The sequence below is a fragment of the Balaenoptera physalus genome (genome assembly GCF_965194825.1).
Source record: "Balaenoptera physalus genome assembly, chromosome: 7".
Lineage (NCBI taxonomy): Eukaryota > Metazoa > Chordata > Mammalia > Artiodactyla > Balaenopteridae > Balaenoptera > Balaenoptera physalus.
The window spans coordinates 56,597,171-56,620,302 of record NC_138886.1 but is presented as its reverse complement, the minus strand read 5'-3'; the positions used below and the strand labels follow the sequence as shown (position 1 = coordinate 56,620,302).

At 40.2% G+C, this 23,132-nt stretch overlaps 1 long non-coding RNA gene across 1 annotated transcript in view; it reads left to right on the top strand.

Moving 5' to 3' along the window:
* The window catches only part of LOC309664993, a 92,194-nt gene extending 74,725 nt beyond the window's left edge, over nt 1–17,469 (top strand). Inside the window, exon 3 of the long non-coding RNA XR_014266129.1 lies at nt 17,455–17,469. This is a non-coding gene — a long non-coding RNA (uncharacterized lncRNA). The remainder of the gene's footprint in view (nt 1–17,454) is intronic.
* The last annotated feature ends 5,663 nt before the right edge of the window (nt 17,470–23,132 follow it).

The window sequence follows — 23,132 nt, the reverse complement described above, 5'->3', positions numbered from 1 at the left end:
CTATGCCCCACATTACCAGCTTGCAAAAAAAACTCAGGGAAGCTACTCAACTGAGTCTGCCTGCTCTCCCCTTGAGAGTGTGCTTTCAATTAAGTAAATCCTCGCTTTAATTTCTTGACCTCCCTGTCTCATTTCTGAATTCTTTCTGTGACAAGACAGGAATCTTTCACCAGAAACATTGTGACTGGCATCTGAAGTGGAGGCAGTCTTGTAGGAGTGACCCCTTAAACCTGTGGAGTCTGATGGACAGTTAGTGTCAGAATTGAACTGAATTGTAGGATGCACAGAGAGTTGGAGAATTGGTTACTGTCTGAAAAAATCCACATGTTTGCTGTGATAAATATTGTTGATAGAAACAGTTCAGGTGCAGTTTGTGCCCATGGAATAGAGAGAAATTGTGTGGTGCTCCTGGGCCTTGCCCCTAGAACCTTGGCCTCATTACTGCCCTTCACCGAAGCTGTCTGATAGTCTCCTTAAAAGATAGGAGACCTCAACAATGATAGGAAATCATGAAAAGAGTGATCTGGGATGTTAAAGTATCGTATGCTGAAAAAAGCGGGTTCAAAAGATGAAGTAAGCATTTATCTTATTTCAGTTGAGTTTATTCTGGAGCACTGTTTTTCTTTAATGAAAATATTGAAAAATAATTATATTCAAACACTTTATTTATTAGCCTAACATGCTATAAATACATGAGCTGTGGATACTGGATACCTCAGAGGAATGATTAGGGTAATTGATTACAGGGACACTCCTAATAGAAGGAAGGGGCAGAAGAAAATGCACAGGGACTCTTAGGAAGATGAGGTGCACTAGAGATTAGAGACTGACCCAGGGATCATCCAGGAGTGTCAGTCGTCTACCCTGGACACGTGTGCATATCTCTGCTCTTGACGTGAGTGGAGGCTGCTTTGAAGGTGTCTCAGATGGATTACTCCCCAGGAGAAACGCCTGCTGAGAGACTCAAAAGATTATTCCAACTATAGGTACAGTACAACGTTCCCTGGGTAGGATTAAGAAACCCTTAAAGGTAAAGAAAACAGTAGTAATCTGAATGCTAATTTGAGGCTCTGGCATGCTTCATTGCTGGAGCCAGAGCTGGACCATTCTCATAGATGAAACTCAACCAAGCTTATTAATGCTTTCCTCGTATGCTTTGAAAAATGATAAAAAGTATAGTGTGACCCTCAGGTTACTAGAAAATTGGCTGTGTACTCTGGAGACAGTTTGACCTTCAGGGAAATTTTTCAGATTTGAACTTGGCTATGTTTTTCAAACACAGACTTGAATCTGACCTTACTTACAGCAAAGAATGATTCTAGGAATTGTTGCTATATAGTTATCAGCTATAGGGAGGATAGATGTATTTTATTCACATATTACTGTATTCATTCAACAAATACTTTTCCCCCCAAGTTATTGAGATTTAATGGACATATATAGTGTAAATTTAAGGTATACAATGTGATGATTTGATACATGTATGTAGTGTGAAATGATTATCACAATAAGATTAGTTAGCACTTCCATCACCTCATGTAATTAAAATTTTTTTGTGTGTGGTAAGAACATTTAAGTTCTCTCTGAGCAACTTTCAAGTGTATATTAGAATATTGTTAACTATAATTAACATGCTGTATATTAGATCCCCAGAACTTATTCATCTTATAACTGGAAGTTTGCACCCTTTGACCAATATCTCCTTTATTTATTCATCTGTCGATGGACACTTAGGTTGTTTCCAAGTCTTGGCTATACCGAATAATGCTGCAATGAACATGGGAGTGCAGATATCTTTTCAAGATAGTGATTTCATTTCCTTCTGGTGTATATAGCTAGAAGTAGAATTGCTGGATCGTATTATAGTTTATTTTTAATATTTTGAGGAAGCTCTACACTGTTGTCCATGATAGCTGCACCAATTTACATTGCTCCAGTAGTGTACATGGCTCCCCTTTTCTCCACATCCTCACCAACAATGATCTCTTATCTTTTTGATGATAGCCACTCTAACAGGTGTGAGGTGGTATCTCATTGTGGTTTTGATTTGCATTTCCCTGATGATTAGTGATGTTGAGCACCTTTTAATCTACCTTTGGGCTATATGTTTTCAAGGGAAAAATGTTTATTCAGGTCCTCTGCCCATATTTTAATTGGATTATGTGTTTATTGGCTATCGAGTTGTGTGAGTTCTTTACATATTTTGGATATTAACCCCTTATCTGAAATATGGTTTGCAGATATTTTCTCCCACTCGATAGGTTGTCTTTTCATTTGTTGTTTCTTTTGCTGTGCAGAAACTTTTTAGTTTGATGTAGTCTTATTTATTTTTGCATTTGTTGCTTGTGCTGTTGGTGTTATATCCAAAAAATCATTGCCAGCACCAATGTTAAGAAGCATTTTCTCTATGTTTTCTCATAGGAGTTATATGGTTAGGTCTTACATTTAAGACTTTAATCCATTTTGAGCTAATTTTTTTGAGAAGTGTAAGTTAGTTCCAATTTCTTTTGCACGTGAATGTTTAGTTTTCCCAGCAACATTTATTGAAAAGACTATCCTTTCCCCATTGAGTATTCTTGGCTTCCCTGTCAAATATTAATTGACTGTATATGTGTGGGTTAATTTTTGGGCTCTTGATTTTATTCCATTGGTCTATGTGTCTATTTTTATATCATAGTTTTGATTACTGTAGTTTTGTAATACAGTTTGAAATCAGGAATTGGGATGCCTCCAGCTTTGTCCTTCTCAAGATTGCTTTGGATATTTCAAGTCTTTTGTAGTTCCACACAAATTTTAGGATTGCTTTGTCTATTTTAGTGAAAAATATCATTGGATTTTTGATAGGGATTGCATTGAATCTATACATGGCTTTGGGTAGTGTGGACATTTCAACAATATTAATTTTTCTGATCCATGAACTGAGGATATCTTTGCATTTGTTTGATTTCTTCTTCAACTTCTTTCATCAGTGCCTTTAGTTTTCAAATGTACAGCTTTTTCACTTCCTGGGTTACATTTATTCCTATATATTTTATTGTTTTTGATGCTATTATAAATGGGATTGTTTTCTTTATTTCTCTTTCAGATATTTTGTTGTTTATGTATAGAAATGCAACTGTTGTGTGTTGATTTTGTATCAGCAAACTTTACTGAATTTGTTTGTTAGTTTTAGCAGGTTTTTGGTAGAGTTTTTAAGGTGTTCTATATACAAGATCATGTCATTAGTAAATGGAGACAATTTTATTTTTTCTCTCCAATTTGAATGTCTTCTATTTCTTTTTCTTGCCTAATTGCTCTGGTTAGAACTTCCAGACTATGCTGAATAGGAGTGGTTAGAGTGGGCATCCCTGTCTTGTTCCTGATCTCAGAAGAAAAGCTTTCAGCTTTTTACCATTGAGTATGATGTTAGCTCTGGGTTTGCCATATATGACCTTTATTAAGTTGAGGTACATTCCTTCCATACCCAACTTGTGGAGCGCTTTTATCATGAAACGGTGTTGAATTTTGTAAAATGTTTTTTCTGCATCTATGGAGATTATCATATGATTTTTATCCTTCATTCTATTGATATGGAATATCACATTTGTTGATTTGCATACATTAAACCATTCTTGTATTCCAACCCTACTTGATCATGGTATATGATTTTTTGAATGTGCTGTTGAATTCAGTTTGTTAGAATTTTGTTGAGAGATTGTGCATCTCTATTCATTAGGGACACTGATCTGTAATTTTCTTTTCTTGTAGTGTCCTTATCTGGCTGTGGCATCAGGGTAATGCTGCCCTCATAAAATTAGTTTGAGAATATTAGCTTCTATTCAGTTTTTTTTTTGAAGAATTTAGAGTGATTGGCATTATTCTTCTTTAAATGTTTGGTAGAATTTACCTGTGAAGCCATTTGCTCCTGGGCTTTTCTTTGTGGTAGTCTCTTATGATCCTTTGTACTTCTGTAGTATCAGCTGTTATGTTTCCTCTTCCATTTATAATTTCATTGAGTTGGGATCTCTCTCTCCCCTCCCCCCGAGTAAGTCTAGGTAAAAGTTTGTCAATTTTGTTCATCTTTTCAAAAACCCAACTCTTACATTTGTTGATCTTTTTGGGTTTTTTCTATTCTTTATTTCTGTTCTGGTCTTTAGTATCTTCTTCCTTCTGCCAACTTAAAGTTAGGTTGTTTATTTGAGATTTTTTTTTAATGTAGGCATTTATTGCTATAAACTTCCCCTTTAGAACTGCTTTTGCTGTATTCCATAAGTTTTTGTATGTTGTATTTCCATTTTCATTTGTTTCAAGATATTTTTTGATTTTTCTGTTGATTTCATCCTTGATTCATTGGTTGTTCGGGACTGTGTTGTTTAATTGCCAAATATTTGTGAATTTTCCAGTTTCCTCCTGTTAATTGATTTTTAGGTTCATACCAGTGTGATCAGAAAAGATAGTTGGTATGATTTCAATCTTCTTAAATTTGTGAAGACTTGTTTTGTGACCTAACATATGATCTATCCTGGAGAATGCTCTATGTGCACTAGAGAAGAATGTGTATTCTACTGTTGTTGGATGGAATGTTCTGTAAATGTCTGTTAGTTTCATTGATCTAATGTATAGTTCAAGTCCAATGTTTTCTTATTGATTTTCTGTCTAATGATCTATCCATTGTTGAAAGTGGGACATGGAAGGACCCTAACTCTTTTTGTATTGCTGTTTCTTCTCCCTTCAGAGCTGTTAGTATTTGCTTAATAGGTGCTCTGATGTTGTGTGCATATATATTTACAATTGTTATATATTCTTGATGAATTGACCCCATTATCATTAAATAATGACCTTCCTTATCTCTTGTGACCAATTTTGACCTAAAGACTGTTTTGTCTGATTTAAATACAACTACCTTGCTCTCTTTTAATTCTCATTTGCATAGAATATTTTTTTCTATTTTTTCACTTTCAACGTATGTGTGTCCTGAAAGTAAAGTGAGGATTTTGTAGGCAGCATATTGATGTAACATATTTTTATCCTTTGAGCCACTGTTTGCCTTTTGATTGGGAAGTTTAACCCATTTATAATCAAAGTTATCACTTAATGAAAATTAATTAAGTTTAATTACTTGAAGGACTTACTATTGACATCTTTTTTTTAAGCTGTAAAATAATATATATATATATATTTTTTTCCAATTTTATTTTATTTTATTTTTTTTAAAACATCTTTATTGAAGTATAATTGCCTTACAATGGTGTGTTAGCTTCTGCTTTATAACAAAGTGAATCAGTTATACATATACAATATGTTCCCATTTCTCTTCCCTCTTGCATCTCCCTCCCTCCCACCCTCCCCATCCCACCCCTCTAGGTGGTCACAAAGCACCGAGCTGATCTCCCTGTGCTATGCGGCTGCTTCCCACTAGTTATCTATTTTACATTTGGTAGTGTATATATGTCCATGACACTCTCTTACCCTGTTACATCTCACCCCACCCCCTCCCCATATCCTCAAGTCCATTCTCTAGTAGGTCTGTGTCTTTATTCCCATCTTGCCACTAGGTTCTTCATGGCCTTTTTTTTTTTTCCCCCCCTTAGATTCCGTATATATGTGTTAGCATACTGTATTTGTTTTTCTCTTTCTGACTTACTTCACTCTGTATGACAGACTCTAACTCCATCCACCTCATTACAAATACCTCCATTTCATTTCTTTTTATGGCTGAGTAATATTCCATTGTATATATGTGCCACATCTTCTTTATCCATTCATCTGTCGATGGACATTTAGGTTGCTTCCATGTCTTGGCTATTGTAAATAGAGCTGCAATGAACATTTTGGTACATGACTCTTTTTGACCTATGGTTTTCTCAGGGTATATGCCCAGTATTGGGATTGCTGGGTCGTATGGTAGTTCTATTTGTAGTTTTTTAAGGAACCTCCATACTGTTCTCCATAGTGGCTGTATCAATTTACATTCCCACCAACAGTGCAAGAGTGTTCCCTTTCCTCCACACCCTCTCCAGCATTTATTGTTTCTAGATTTTTTGATGATGGCCATTCTGACCGGTGTGAGATGATATCTCATTGTAGTTTTGATTTGCATTTCTCTAATGATTAATGATGTTGAGCATTCTTTCATGTGTCTGTAGGCCATCTGTATATCTTCTTTGGAGAAATGTCTATTTAGGTCTTCTGCCCATTTTTGGATTGGGTTGTTCGTTTTTTTGTTATTGAGCTGCATGAGCTGCTTGTAAATCTTGGAGATTAATCCTTTGTCAGTTGCTTCATTTGCAAATATTTTCTCCCATTCTGATGGTTGTCTTTTGGTCTTGTTTATGGTTTCCTTTGCTGTGCAAAAGCTTTTAAGTTTCATTAGGTCCCATTTATTTATTTGTGTTCTTATTTCCATTTCTCTGGGAGCTGGGTCAAAAAGAATCTTGCTGTGATGTATGTCATAGAGTGTTCTGCCTATGTTTTCCTCTAAGAGTTTGATAGTGTCTGCCCTTACACTTAGGTCTTTAATCCATTTTGAGTTTATTTTTGTGCATGGTGTCAGGGAGTGTTCTAATTTCATACTTTTACATGTACCTGTCCAATTTTCCCAGCACCACTTATTGAAGAGGCTGTCTTTTCTACACTGTATATGCTTGCCTCCTTTATCGAAGATAAGGTGAACATATGTGTGTGGGTTTATCTCTGGGCTTTCTATCCTGTTCCATTGATCTATATTTCTGTTTTTGTGCCAGTACCAAACTGTCTTGATTACTGAAGCTTTGTAATATAGTCTGAAGTCAGGGAGCCTGATTCCCCCAGCTCCATTTTTCGTTCTCAAGATTGCTTTGGCTATTTGGGGTCTTTTGTGTTTCCATACAAATTGTGAAATTTTTTGTTCTAGTTCTGTGAAAAATGCCAGTGGTAGTTTGATAGGGATTGCATTGAATCTGTAGATTGCTTTGGGTAGTAGAGTCATTTTCACAATGTTGATTCTTCCAATCCAGGAACATGGTATATCTCTCCATCTATTTGTATCATCTTTAATTTCTTTCATCAGTGTCTTATAATTTTCTGCATACAGGTCTTTTGTCTCCTTAGATAGGTTTATTCCTAGGTATTTTATTCTTTTTGTTGCAATGGTAAATGGGAGTGTTTTCTTAATTTCACTTTCAGATTTTTCGTCATTAGTGTATAGAAATGCAAGAGATTTCTGTGCATTAATTTTGTATCCTGCTACTTTACCAAATTCATTGATTAGCTCAAGGAGTTTTCTGGTAGCATCTTTAGGATTCTCTATGTATAGTATCATGTCATCTGCAAATAGTGACAGCTTTACTTCTTCTTTTCCAATTTGGATTCCTTTTATTTCTTTGTCTTCTCTGATTGCTGTGGCTAACACTTCCAAAACTATGTTGAATAATAGTGGTGAGAGTGGGCAACCTTGTCTTGTTCCTGATCTTAGTGGAAATGGTTTCAGTTTTTCACCATTGAGGACAATGTTGGCTGTGGGTTTGTCATATATGGCCTTTATTATGTTGAGGAAAGTTCCCTCTATGCCTACTTTCTGCAGGGCTTTTGTCATAAATGGGTGTTGAATTTTGTCGAAAGCTTTCTCTGCATCTATTGAGATGATCATATGGTTTTTCTCCTTCAGTTTGTTAATATGGTGTATCACGTTGATTGATTTGCGTATATTGAAGAATCCTTGCATTCCTGGGATAAACCCCACTTGATCATGGTGTATGATCCTTTTAATGTGCTGTTGGATTCTGTTTGCTAGTATTTTGTTGAGGATTTTTGCATCTATGTTCATCAGTGATATTGGCCTGTAGTTTTCTTTCTTTGTGACATCTTTGTCTGGTTTTGGTATCAGGGTGATGGTGGCCTCGTAGAATGAGTTTGGGAGTGTTCCTCCCTCTGCAATATTTTGGAAGAGTTTGAGAAGGATAGGTGTTAGCTCTTCTCTAAATGTTTGATAGAATTCGCCTGTGAAGCCATCTGGTCCTGGGCTTTTGTTTGTTGGAAGGTTTTTAATCACAGTTTCAATTTCAGTGCTTGTGATTGGTCTGTTCATATTTTCTATTTCTTCCTGGTTCAGTCTTGGCAGTTTGTGCATTTCTATGAATCTGTCCATTTCTTCCAGGTTGTCCATTTTATTGGCATAGAGTTGCTTGTAGTAATCTCTCATGATCTTTTGTATTTCTGCAGTGTCAGTGGTTACTTCTCCTTTTTCATTTCTAATTCTATTGATCTGAGTCTTCTCCCTTTTTCTCTTGATGAGTCTGGCTAATGGTTTATCAATTTTGTTTATCTTCTCAAAGAACCAGCTTTTAGTTTCATTGATTTTTGCTATTGTTTCCTTCATTTCTTTTTCATTTATTTCTGACCTGATTTTTATAATTTCTTTCCTTCTGTTGGCTTTGGGGTTTTTTTGTTCTTCTTTCTCTAATTGCTTTAGGTGCAAGGTTAGGCTGTTTATTCGAGATGTTTCCTGTTTCTTGAGGTAGGCTTGTATTGCTATAAACTTCCCTCTTAGCACTGCTTTTGCTGCGTCCCATAGGTTTTGGGTCGTCGTGTCTCCATTGTCATTTGTTTCTAGGTATTTTTTGATTTCCCCTTTGATTTCTTCAGTGATCACTTCGTTATTAAGTAGTGTATTGTGTAGCCTCCATGTGTTTGTATTTTTTACAGATCTTTTCCTGTAATTGATATCTAGTCTCATAGCGTTGTGGTCGGAAAAGATACTTGATACGATTTCAATTTTCTTAAATTTACCAAGGCTTGATTTGTGACCCAAGATATGATCTATCCTGGAGAATGTTCCATGAGCACTTGAGAAAAATGTGTATTCTGTTGTTTTTGGGTGGAATGTCCGATAAATATCAATTAAGTCCATCTTGTTTAATGTGTCATTTAAAGCTTGTGTTTCCTTGTTTATTTTCATTTTGGATGATCTGTCCATTGGTGAAAGTGGGGTGTTAAAGTCCCCTACTATGATTGTGTTGCTGTCGATTTCCCCTTTTATGGCTGTTAGTATTTGCCTTATGTATTGAGGTGCTCCTATGTTGGGTGCATAAATATTTACAATTGTTATACCTTCCTCTTGGATCGATCCCTTGATCATTATATAGTGTCCTTCTTTGTCTCTTGTAATAGTCTTTATTTTAAAGTCTATTTTGTCTGATATGAGAATTGCTACTCCAGCTTTCTTTTGATTTCCATTTGCATGGAATATCTTTTTCCATCCCCTCACTTTCAGTCTGTATGTGTCTCTAGGTCTGAAGTGGGCCTCTTGTAGACAGCATATATATGGGTCTTGTTTTTGTATCCATTCAGCCAGTCTGTGTCTTTTGGTGGGAGCATTTAATCCATTTACATTCAAGGTAATTATCGATATGTATGTTCCTATTCCCATTTTCTTAAATGTTTTGGGTTTGTCATTGTAGGTGTTTTCCTTCTCTTGTGTTTCTTGCCTAGAGAAGTTACTTTAGCATTTGTTGTAAAGCTGGTTTGGTGGTGCTGAACTCTCTCAGCTTTTGCTTGTCTGTAAAGGTTTTAATTTCTCCATCGAATCTGAATGAGATCCTTGCTGGGTAGAGTAATCTTGGTTGTAGGTTTTTCTCCTTCATGACTTTAAGTATATCCTGCCACTCCCTTCTGGCTTGCAGAGTTTCTGCTGAAAGATCAGATGTTAACCTTATGGGGATTCCCTTGTGTGTTATTTGTTGTTTTTCCCTTGCTGCCTTTAATATGTTTTCCTTATATTTAATTTTTGACAGTTTGATTCATATGTGTCTTGGCGTGTTTCTCCTTGGGTTTATCCTGTATGGGACTCTCTGTGCTTCCAGGACTTGATTAACTATTTCCTTTCCCATATTAGGGAAGTTTTCAACTATAATCTCTTCAAATATTTTCTCAGTCCCTTTCTTTTTCTCTTCTTCTTCTGGGACCCCTATAATTCGAATGTTGGTTCGTTTAATGTTGTCCCAGAGGTCTCTGAGACTGTCCTCAGTTCTTTTCATTGTTTTTTCTTTATCCTGCTCTGTAGTAGTTATTTCCACCATTTTATCTTCCAGGTCACTTATCCTTTCTTCTGCCTCATTTATTCTGCTATTGATCCCATCTAGATCAATTTCATTTATTTTTAATTGTATTTTTAATTTCATTTTTAATGAAATGAGTATTTTTAATTTCATTTATTGTGTTTTTCATCATTGCTTGGTTCCTTTTTAGTTCTTCTACGTCCTTGTTAAATGTTTCTTGCATTTTGTCTATTCTATTTCCAAGATTTTGGATCATCCTTACTATCATTATTCTGAATTCTTTTTCAGGTAGACTACCTATTTCCTCTTCATTTGTTAAGTCTGGTGTGTTTTGACCCTGCTCCTTCATCTGCTCTGTGTTTTTCTGTCGTCTCATTTTGCTTATCTTACTGTGTTTGGGGTCTCCTTTTCACAGGCTGCAGGTTTGTAGTTCCCGTTGTTTTTGGTATCTGTCCCCAGTGGCTAAGTTTGGTTCAGTGGGTTGTGTAGGCTTCCTGGTGGAGGGAACTAGTGCCTGAGCTCTGGTGGATGAGGCTGGATCTTGTCTTTCTGGTGGGCACGTCCACGTCTGGTGGTGTATTTTGGGGTGTCTGTGGCCTTATTATGATCTTAGGCAGCCTCTCTGCTAATGGATGGGGCTGTGTTCCTGTCTTGCTAGTTGTTTGGCATAGGGTGTCCAGCACTGTAGCTTGCTGGTCGTTGAGTGAAGCTGGGTCTTGATGTTGAGATGGAGATCTCTGAGAGATTTTTGCCATTTGGTATTACGTGGAGCTGGGAGGCCTCTTGTGGACCAGTGTCCTGAAGTTGGCTCTCCCACCTCAGAGGCACGGCCCTGATGCCTGGCTGGAGCACCGAGAGCCTTTCGTCCACACGGCTCAGAGTAAAAGGGAGAAAAAATAGAAAGAAAGAAAGAGGCTATAATATAGTGAAGTAAAATAAAGCTATTGTAAAGCAAAGCTGTACAGACAAAATCTCACCCAGAAGCATATACATATACAGTCACAAAAAAAAAGTAAAAGGGGAAAAATTAATATATCCTGCTCCCAAAGTCCACCTCCTGAATTTGGGATGATTCGTTGTCTATTCAGGTATTCAACAGATGCAGGCACATCAAGTTGTTTGTGGAGTTTTAATCCGCTGCTTCTGAGGCTGCTGGGAGAGATTTTCCCTTCTCTTCCCTGTTCGCACAGCTCCTGGGGTTCAGCTTTGGATTTGGACCCGCCTCTGCGTGTAGGTCGCCTGAGGGCGTCTATTCCCCGCCCAGACAGGAGGGGGTTAAAGGAGCAGCTGCTTCGGGGGCTCTGGCTCACCCAGGCCACGGGGAGGGAGGGGTACGGAGGAGGCGAGGCGAGCCTGCGGCGTCAGAGGCCAGCGTGACATTGCACCAGCCTGAGGCGCGCAGTGCGTTCTCCCGGGGAAGTTGTCCCCGGATCACGGGACCCTGGCAGTGGCGGGCGGCACAGGCTACCGGGAGGGGCGGTGTGGAGAGTGACCTGTGCTCACACACAGGCTTTTTGGAGGCGGCAGCAGCAGCCCCAGCGTCTCACGCCTGTCTCTGGGGTCCGCGCTGATCACCGCGGCTCGCACCCTTCTCTGGAGTTCGTTTAGGCGGCGCTCTGAATCCCCTCTCCTTGCGCACCGTGAAACAAAGAGGCAAGAAAAAGTCTCTTGCCTCTTCGGCAGCTGCAGACCTTTTCCCGGTCTCCCTCCCAGCCAGCTGTGGTGCGCTAACCCCTTCAGGCTGTGTTCACGCTGCCAGCCCCAGTCCTCTCCCTGCGATCCAACCGAAGCTGAGCCTCAGCTCCCAGCCCCGCCTGCCCCGGCGGGTGAGCAGACAAGCCTCTCGGGCTGGTGAGCGCTGCTCGGTGCCGAGCCTCTGTGCGGCAGTCTCTCCATTTTTTCCTCTGCGCCCCTGTTGCTGTGGGGTCTGCGCCGATAGCCGCGGCTCGCGCCCTTCTCCGGAGCTCGTTTAGGCGGCGCTCTGAATCCCCTCTCCTTGTGCGCCGCGAAACAAAGAGGCAAGAAAAAGTCTCTTGCCTCTTCAGCAGCTGCAGACTTTCTCCCAGTCTCCCTCCCAGCCAGCTGTGGTGCGCTAACCCCTTCAGGCTGTGTTCACACCGCCAGCCCCAGTCCTCTCCCTGCGATCCGACCGAAGCCGAGCCTCAGCTCCCAACCCCGCCCGCCCTGGCGGGTGAGCAGACAAGCCTCTCGGGCTGCTGAGTGCTGCTCGGCGCCGAGCCTCTGTGCAGGAATCTCTCCGTTTTTCCCTCTGCACCCCTGTTGCTGTGGGGTCCGCGCTGATAGCTGCGGCTCGCGCCCGTCTCTGAAGTTCGTTTAGGCGGCGCTCTGAATCCCCTCTCCTCGCGCACCAGGAAACAAAGAGGGAAGAAAAAGTCTCTTGCCTCTTCGGCAGCTGCAGACTTTTTCCCCGGACTCCCTCCCCTCTAGCTGTGGTGCACTAACCCCTTCAGGCTGTGTTCACACTGCCAACCCCAGTCCTCTCCCTCGACCGAAGCCCGAGCCTCAGCTCCCAGCCCCGCCTGCCCCGGCGGGGGAGCAGACAAGCCTCTCGGGCTGGTGAGTGCTGGTCGGCACCGCTCCTCCGTGCGGGAACCTCTCCGCTTTGCCCTCCGCACCCCTGTGGCTGCACTCTCCTCCATGGCTCCGAAGCTTCCCCCCTCTGCCACCCGCAGTCTCTGCCCATGAAGGGGCTTCCTTGTGCGTGGAAATCTTTCCTCCTTCACAGCTCCCTCCCACTGGTGCAGTTGCTGTCCCTATTCTTTTGTCTCTGTTATTTCTTTTTTCTTTTGCCCTACCCAAGTACGGGGGGAGTTTCTTGCCTTTTTGGAGGTCGGACGTTTTCTGCCAGCGTTCAGTGTGTGTTCTGTAGGAGCAGTTCCACGTGTAGATGTATTTCTACTGTATCTGTGGGAAGGAGGGTGATCTCCGCGTCTTACTCTTCCGCCATCTTCTCTCCTCCCCCGGATCACCGTGTTTTCATTGTCATTTGTTTCTAGGTATTTTTTGATTTCCTTTTTGATTTCTTCAGTGATCTCTTGGTAATTTAACAGTGCACTGTTTAGCCTCCATGTATTTTTGTTTTTTTCCTGTAATTGATTTCTAATCTCATAACATTGTGGTGGAGAAAGATGCTTGATACGATTTCAATTTTCTTAAATTTTCCAAGGTTTGATTTGTGACCCATAATGTGATCTATTCTGGAGAACGTTCCATGTGCACTTGAGAGGAAAGTGTATTCCTCTGCTTTCAGGTGGAATGTCCTAAAAACATCAGTTAAGTCTATCTGATCTATTGTGTCATTTAAAGTTTGTGTTTCCTTTTTTATTTTCTGTCTGGATGATCTGTCTGTTGGTGAAAGTGGGGTGTTAAAATCCCCCTTCCCTCCCTCCCACTCCCTCAGTACCCACGTGGCTGCAGGGGGCCTCACTGGGCAGAGGATCAGGCCCAGGATCTCAGCAGGCTCCTGGGGGCCCAAGTGGGCAGGGGAAACCAGACCACACCCCCTTTTGAACCTCTGCCTTCCCAATGGTCCCCCAATTTCCCCCTTCGGGCGTGGGATCCCTTCCCCTCCCCCCGCTGCCCCTCAGGGGCGCCAGTCCTGTCCTGCCTCCACTTCTCCTCCCGCCTCACTCCACCCCATGCCCTGTGTCCTACCCAGTCACAATGGGTTCTTCCCATCCCCTTAGGCGTCCATGGTCCCCCAACGGTGCCTGGTAGGTGCCCTGGTTTTTCGGAGACGAGAATTCCGTATCCTCCTAGTCCACAATCTTGGCTCTGCCCCCCTGTTGGAAGATTTTTAATCACAGTTTCAATTTCATTACTTGTGATTGGTCTGTTCATATTTTCTATTTCATCCTGGTTCACTCTTGGAAGGTTATACCTTTCTAAGAATTTGTCCATTTCTTCCAGGTTGTCCATTTTATTGGCAAAGGTTGCTTCTAGTAGTCTCTTAGGATGCTTTGTATTTCTGCGGTGTCCATTGTAACTTCTCCTTTTTCATTTCTAATTTTATTATTTGAGTTCTGTTCCTCTTTTTCTTGATGAGTCTCACTAAAGGTTTATCAATTTTGTTTATCTTCTCAAAGAACCAGCGTTTAGTTTTATTGATCTTTGCTATTGTTTTCTTTGTTTCTATTTTATTTATTTCTGCTTTGATCTTTATGATTTCTTTCCTTCTACTAACTTTGGGTTTTGTTTGTTCTTCTTTCTCTAGTTCCTTTAGGTGTAAGGTTAGATTGTTTATTTGAGATTTTTCTTGTTTCTTGAGGTAGGATTGTATTGCTATAAAATTCCCTCTTAGAACTGCTTTTGCTGCATCCGATAGGATTTGGATCGTCGTGTTTTCATTGTCATTTGTTTCTAGGTAATTTCTGATTTCCTCTTTGATTTCTTCAGTGATCTCTTGGTTATTTAGTAACGTATTGTTTAGCCTCCATGTGTTTGTGTTTTTTACTTTTTTTTCACTTTAATTTATTTCTAATCTCATAGCGTTGTGGTCGGAAAAGATGCTTGATATGATTTCAATTTTCTTAAATTTACTCAGGCTTGATTTGTGACCCAGGTTGTGATCTTTCCTGGAAAATATATCCTTGTGCACTTGAGAAGAAAGTGTAATCTGCTGTTTTCGGATGGAATGTCCTATAAGTATCAATTAAATCTATCTACTCTATTGTGTCATTTAAAACTTGTGTTTCCTTATTAATTTTCTGTCTGGATGACCTGTGCACTGGTGTAAGTGAGGCATAAAGTCCCCCACTATTTTTGTGTTACTGTCGATTTCCTCTTTTACAGCTGCTAGCATTTGCCTTATGTATTGAGGTCCTTCTGTGTTGGGTGCATAGATATTTATAATTGTTATATCTTCTTCTTGGATTGATCCCTTGATCATTATGTAGTGTCCTTCCTTTTCTCTTTTAACATTCTTTATTTTAAAGTCTATTTTATCTGATATGAGTATTGCTACTCCAGGTTTCCTTTGATTTCCATTTGCATGGACTATCTTTTTCCATCCCCTCAGTGTCATTCTGTATGTGTCCCTAGGTCTGAAGCAGGTCTCTTGTAGACAGCATATATATGAGTCTTGTTTTTGTATCCATTCAGTGAGCCTGTGTCTTTTGGTTGGTGCATTTAATCCATTCACATTTAAGGTGATTGTCGATATGTATGTTCCTATTACCATTTTCTTAATTGTTTTGGGTTTTTTGTTTTTGGTAGGTCCTTTTCTTCCCTTGTGTTTCCCACTTAGATGAGTTCCTTTAGCATTTGTTGCAGAGCTGGTTTGGTTGTTCTGAATTCTCTTAGCTTTTGCTTGTCTGTAAAGCTTTTGATTTCTCTGTTGAATCTGAATGAGATCCTTGCGGGGTAGAGTAATCTTGGTTTCAGGTTCTTCCCTTTCATCACTTTAAATATATCGTGCCACTCCCTTCTGTCTTGTAGAAATTCTGCTGAGAAATCAGCTGATAACCTTATGGGAGTTCCCTTTTATGTTATTTGTCATTTTTCCCTTGTTGCTTTTAATAATTTTTCTTTGTCTTTAATTCTTGTCAGTTTGATTACTATGTGTCTCAGCTTGTTTCTCCTTGGGTTTATCCTGCCTGGGACTCTTTGAGCTTCCTGGACTTGGGTGGCTATTTCCTTTCTCATGTTAGGGAATTTTTTGACTATAATCTCTTCAACTATTTTCTCGGGTTCTTTCTCTCTCTCTTCTCCTTCTGGTACCCCTATAATGCGAATGTTGGGGCATTTCATGCTGCCCCAGATGTCTCTTAGGCTGTCTTCATTTCTTTTCATTCTTTTTTCTTTATTCTGTTCCATGGCAGTGGATTCTACCATTCTGTCTTCCAGGTCACTTATCTGTTCTTCTGCCTCAGTTATTCTGCTATTGATTCCTTCTAGTATATTTTTCATTTTGGCTATTGTATTGTTCATCTCTGTTTGTTTGTTCTTTAATTCTTCTAGGTGTTTGTTAAACATTTCTTGCATCTTCTCGATCTTTGCCTCCATTCTTTTTCTGAGGTCCTGAATCATCTTCACTATCATTATTCTGAATTCTTTTTCTGGAAAGGTGCCTATCTCCACTTCGTTTAGTTGTTTTTAGGGGGTTTTATCTTGTTCCTTCATCTGGTACATAGTCCTCTGCCTTTTCATTTTGTCTCTCTTTCTGTGAATATGGTTTTTGTTGCACAGGCTGCAGAATTGTAGTTCTTCTTGCTTCTGCTGTCTGCCCTCTGGTGGATGAGGCTATCTATGAGGCTTGTGCAAGGTTCCTGATGGGAGGGACTGGTGGTGTGTAGAGCTTGGTGTTGTTTTGGTGGCCTGAGCTCAGTAAAACTTTAATCTGCTTGTCTGCTGATGGGTGGGGCTGGGTTCCCTCCCTGTTGGTTGTTTGGCCTGAGGTAACCCAGCACTGGAGCCTACCCAGCTCTTTGGTGGGGCTAATGGTGGACTCTGGGAGGGCACACGCCAATGAGTACTTGCCAGAACTTCTGCTGCCAGTGTCCTTGTCCCTGTGGTGAGCCACAGCCGCCCCCCACCTCTTCAGGAGACCCTCCAACACTAGCAGGTAGGTCTTGTTCAGTCTCCTATGGGGTCACTGCTCCTTCTTTGGGTCCTTATGCGCACACTACTTTGTGTGTGCCCTCCAAGAGTGGAGTCTCTGTTTCCCCCAGTCTTGTCAAAGTCCTGCAATCAAATCCTGCTAGCCTTCAAAGTCTGATTGTCTGGGAATTCCTCCTCCCATTGCCGAACGCCTAGGTTGGAAAGCCTGACGTGGGGCTCAGAACCTTCACTCCAGTGGGTTGACCTCTGTGGTATAATTGTTCTCCAATTTGTGAGTCATCCACCCAGCGGTTATGGGATTTGATTTTATTGTGATTGTGCCCCTCCTACCGTCTTATTGCAACTTCTACTTTGTCTTTGGATGTGCATTATCTTTTTTGGTGAGTTCCAGTGTCTTCCTGTCGATGTTTGTTTAGCAGTTAGTTGTGATTCCGGTGCTGTTGCAAGAGGGAGTGAGAGCACATCCTTCTACTCTGCCATCTTGAACCTCTTATTTGTGTGTGTGTGTGTGTGCGTGTGTGTGTGTGTGTGTTATTGCACTGGTTAGTATCTCCAGCACAATGTTAAATAGAGGTGATCAGAACAGACAGCCTTTCTGATGTCATTCCCGATCTTAGAGGGAAAGCATTAAGTCTTTCAGAATGAAAGATGAGGTTAAGTCTATGTTTTGTGTTGATACTTTTTTTTTTCCTTCTGCTTTTTTATTTATTTATTTATTTTAGGCTATGTTGGGTCTTCGTTTCTGTGAGAGGGCTTTCTCTAGTTGTGGCACGTGGGGGCCACTCTTCATTGCGGTGCGCAGGCCTCTCACTATCGTGTCCTCTCTTGTTGCGGAGCACAGGCTCCAGACGCGCAGGCTCAGTAGTTGTGGCTCATGGGCCTAGTTGCTCCACGGCATGTGGGCTCTTCCCAGACCAGGGCTCGAACCCGTGTCCCCTGCATTAGCAGGCAGATTCTCAACCACTGCGCCACCAGGGAAGCCTTGTGTAGATACTTTTTTATCAGGTTGAGGAAGTTCCCTTCTATTTCTAGGTTGCTGAGAGTTTTTGATCCTGAATGTATGTTGAATTTTGCAAATGCTTTTATGTATCTATTGAGATTATGATATGATTTTCTTTTTTATTCTATCATATGGTAAGTTACAATGATTGATTTTTCAATGTGGAACCAACATTTCATGCCTAGGATAAACTCCACTTTGTGATGCATTATCTTTTTGTATATTACTGATTTCAATTTACCAATATTTTGTTAAAGATTTTTGAATTGAAGTTCAGGGCAGATACTTGTTGGTATATTTTCTTTTCTTGTTATGTCTTTGTCTGGTTTTGCTATTGGAGGTAGTGCTGCCATTATAAAATGAGGTGATTAGTGTTACCTCCTCTTCTGTTTTCTGGAAGAGTTTGTATAACATCAGTATAGTTTCTTCCTTAATTGTTTGGTAGAATTTACCAGTGAAGCCATCTGGGCCTGGAGGTTTTTTTGTTTGTTTATTTGTTTTGTAGCAATGTTTTTTGACTATGAATACAATTTCTTTAATAGGTATATGGCTTTTTATCTGTTTTTCTTGAGTGAGCTTTGGTAATTATTTTAAGAAATGTGCCCATTTCATCCAAGCTATTGAATGTATTGGCAAAGAGATGTTCACAGTATTCTCTTATCCTATAGGATGTATAGTGATGTCCCTTCTTTCACTCCCAATATCAATAATTTTAATCTTTTTTTTCATGATTAGTCTGGTGACAGGTTTATCAGTTTTACTGAGCTATTCAAAGAACCAGTTTTTAGTTTCTTTGATTTTTTCTTTCTTTCTTTTTTTCTATTTCACTGATTTCTCTCCTTTGTTTTATCTTCTCTTCTGCTTCGCTTGGATTTAATTTGCTGTTGTTTTGCTAGTTTACAAAGTGGAGGCTTAGAACATTCATTTGAGACTTTTCTTCAATAAATATTTAATGTAAATTTCCCTCTAAAGCATCACTTGGGCTGTGTCCCACTAACTTTGATATATTGTGTTTTTATTTTCATTCAAATAAAATATTTTCTAATTTCCATTGTGATTTCTTATTTGCCCCATAGTTATTTAAAAGTGTATAATTAATTTCCAGATATTTGAGGATTCTCCAGATATCTCTCTCTTACTGTTTTCTAATTTAATTCCAATGTGGTCAGAGAACATACTTAGTATGATTTTAATCCCTTTGTATTTTCTTCTTAATGAATTAATATGCTGTGCAAACAATATATATTCTGCCGTTGTTGGGTGGAGTTTCTGTAAATGTCAATTAGGTCAATTTGGTTAATAGCGTTGTCAAAGTCTTCTATATCCTTAGGGATTTTTTTGGTCTACTTGCACTGTCAAATACTGAGAGAGCAGTCTTAAAGTTTCCAGCTGTGATTGTGACCATCCTACATTCTTTCCCAAGTGTGCCTTCCCAGGCTTAGTAGTACCAAGGCAGGGCCTGTAGTAGAGCCAAGCAATCAAATGTCAGTCTCCTTCTCTGGCTGGCTCCCAGAAAATTTTGTGGGAAATGTTCACTTTTGGTTTCCAAGAGATGAAGGGAGTAGATTGTTTCTCTTCGCAAGCTTAGCATTCCTCAAAAATATGACTTTTACTGAAGGGGAAGTCCATGTTGTGGGTGAGATGACTTGCTCAAATAGCTGAATTTCGATTAACCAAGATGGCGGAGTAGAAGGACGTGCTCTCACTCCCTCTTGCGAGAGCACCAGAATCAAAACTGGCTGCTGGACAATCATTGACAGGAAGACCCTGGACTTCACCAAGGAGGATACCCCACGTCCAAGGACAGAGGAGAAGCCACAGTGAGACGGTAGGAGGGGCGCAATCAGAGTAAAATCAAATCCCATAACTGCTGGGTGGGTGACTCACAGACTGGCGAACACTTATACCACAGAAGTCCACCCACTGGAGTGAAGGTTCTGAGCCCCACGTCAGGCTGACCCCCAACCTGGGGGTCCAGCTACGGGAGGAGGAATTCCTAGAGAATCAGACTTTGAAGCCTAGTGGGAATTGATTGCAGGACTTTGACAGGACTGGGGGAAACAGAGACCTCACTCTTGGAGGGCACACACAAAGTAATGTGTGCATTGGGACCCAGGGGAAGGAGCAGTGACCCTGGGGGAGACTGAACCAGACCTACCTGCTGGTGTTGAGGGGTCTCCTGCAGAGGCGAGTGGTGGCTCTGTTTCACCGTGGGGATAAGGACACTGGCAGCCGAGGTTCTGGGAAGTTCTCCTTGGCGTGAGCCCTCCCAGAGTCTGCCATTAACCCCACAAAAGAGCACGGGTAGGCTCCAGTGTTGGGTTGCCTCAGGCAAAACAACCAACAGGGAGGGAACCCAGCCCCACCCATCAACAGTCAAGTGGATTAAGGTTTTACTGAGCTCTGACGCCACAGCAACAGGGAGGGAACCCAGCCCCACCCATCAACAGTCAAGTGGATTAAGGTTTTACTGAGCTCTGACCGCCACAGCAACAGTCAGCTCTACCCACCACCAGAGCCTCCCATCAAGCCTCTTAGATAGCCTCAACCACCAGAGGGCAGACAACAGAAGCAAGAAAAACTACAATCCTGCAGCCTGTGGACCAAAAACCACAGTTACAGAAAGATAGAGAAGATGAAAAGGCAGAGGGCTACGTACCAGATGAAGGAACAAGAAAAAACCCCAGAAAAACAACTAAATGAAGTGGAGATAGGCAACCTTCCAGAAAAAGAATTCAGAATAATGATAGTGAAGATGATCCAGGACCTCGGAATAAGAATGGAGGCAAAGATTGAGAAGATGCAAGAAATGATTAACAAAGACCTAGAAGAATTAAAGAACAAACAGACAGAGATGACCAATACAATAACTGAAATGAAAACTACACTAGAAGGAATCAATAGCAGAATAACTGAGGCAGAAGAACGGATAAGTGACCTGGAAGACAGAATGGTGGAATTCACTGCTGCGGAACAGACTAAAGAAAAAAGAATGAAAAGAAATGAAGGCAGCCTAAGAGACCTCTGGGACAACATTAAACACAACAAAATTCGCATTATAGGGGTCCCAGAAGGAGAAGAGAGAGAGAAAGGACCAGAGAAAATATTTGAAGAGATTATAGTTGAAAACTTCCCTAACATGGGAAAGGAAATAGCCACCCAAGTCCAGGAAGCGCAGAGAGTCCCATACAGAATAAACCCAAAGAGAAACACGCCGAGACACATAGTAATCAAAGTGGCAAAAATTAAAGACAAAGAAAAATTATTGAAAGCAGCAAGGGAAAAACGACAAATAACATACAAGGGAACTCCCATAAGGTTAACAGCTGATTTCTCAGCAGAAACTCTGCAAGCCAGAAGAGAGTGGCATGATATACTTAATGTGATGAAAGGGAAGAACCTACAACCAAGATTACTCTACCCGGCAAGGATCACATTTAGATTTGATGGAGAAATCAAAAGCTTTACAGACAAGCAAAAGCTAAGAGAATTCTGCACCACCAAACCAGCTCTACAACAAATGCTAAAGGAACTTCTCTAAGTGGGAAACACAAGAGAAGAAAAGGACCTACAAAAACAAACCCAAAACAATTAAGAAAATGGTCATAGGAACATACATATCGATAATTACCTTAAACGTGAATGGATTAAACGCCCCAACCAAAAGACATAGACTGGCTGAATGGATACAAAAACAAGACCCATATATATGCTGTCTACAAGAGACCCACTTTAGACCTAGGGACACATACAGACTGAAAGTGAGAGGATGGAAAAAGATATTCCATGCAAATGGAAATCAAAAGAAAGCTGGAGTAGCTATACTCATATCAGATAAAATAGACTTTAAAATAAAGAATGTTACAAGAGACAAGGAAGGACACTACATAATGATCCAGGGATCAATCCAAGAAGAAGATATAACAATTATAAATATATATGCACCCAACATAGGAGCACCTCAATACATAAGGCAACTGCTAACAGCTATAAAAGAGGAAATCGACAGTAACACAATAATAGTGGGGGACTTTAACACTTCACTTACACCAATGGACAGATCATCAAAAATGAAAATAAATAAGGAAACAGAAGCTTTAAATGACACAATAGACCAGATAGATTTAATTGATATATATAGGACATTCCATCCAAAAACAGCAGATTACACGTTCTTCTCAAGTGCGCACGGAACATTCTCCAGGATAGATCACATCTTGGGTCACAAATCAAGCCTCAGTAAATTTAAGAAAATTGAAATCATACCAAGCATCTTTTCTGACCACAACGCTATGAGATTAGAAATGAATTACAGGGAAAAAAACGTAAAAAAGACAAACACATGGAGGCTAAACAATACGTTACTAAATAACCAAGAGATCACTGAAGAAATCAAAGAGGAAATCAAAAAATACCTAGAGACAAATGACAATGAAAACACGACGACCCAAAACCTATGGGATGCAGCAAAAGCGGTTCTAAGAGGGAAGTTTATAGCTATACAAGCCTACCTAAAGAAACAAGAAAAATCTCAAGTAAACAATCTAACCTTACACCTAAAGAAACTAGAGAAAGAAGAACAAACAAAACCCAAAGTTAGCAGAAGGAAAGCAATCATAAAGATCAGAGCAGAAATAAATGAAATAGAAACAAAGAAAACAATAGCAAAGATCAATAAAACTAAAAGTTGGTTCTTTGAGAAGATAAACAAAATTGATAAGCCATTAGCCAGACTCATCAAGAAAAAGAGGGAGAGGACTCAAATCAATAAAATCAGAAATGAAAAAGGAGAAGTTACAACAGACACCGCAGAAATACAAAACATCCTAAGAGACTACTATAAGCAACTTTATGCCAATAAAATGGACAACCTGGAAGAAATGGACAAATTCTTAGAAAGGTATAACCTTCCAAGACTGAATCAGGAAGAAACAGAAAATATGAACAGACCAATCACAAGTAATGAAATTGAAACCGTGATTAAAAATCTTCCAACAAACAAAAGTCCAGGACCAGATGGCTTCACAGGTGAATTCTATCAAACATTTAGAGAAGAGCTAACACCCATCCTTCTCAAACTCTTCCAAAAAATTGCAGAGGAAGGAACACTCCCAAACTCATTCTATGAGGCCACCATCACCCTGATACCAAAACCAGACAAAGACACTACAAAAAAAGAAAATTACAGACCAATATCACTGATGAATATAGATGCAAAAATCCTCAACAAAATACTAGCAAACAGAATCCAACAACACATTAAAAGGATCATACACCACGATCAAGTGGGATTTATCCCAGGGATGCAAGGATTCTTCAATATACGCAAATCAATCAATGTGATACACCATATTAACAAATTGAAGAATAAAAACCATATGATCATCTCAATAGATGCAGCAAAAGCTTTTGACAAAATTCAACACCCACTTCTGATAAAAACTCTCCAGAAAGTGGGCATAGAGGGAACCTACCTCAACATAATAAAGGCCATATATGACAAACCCACAGCAAACATCATTCTCAATGGTGAAAAACTG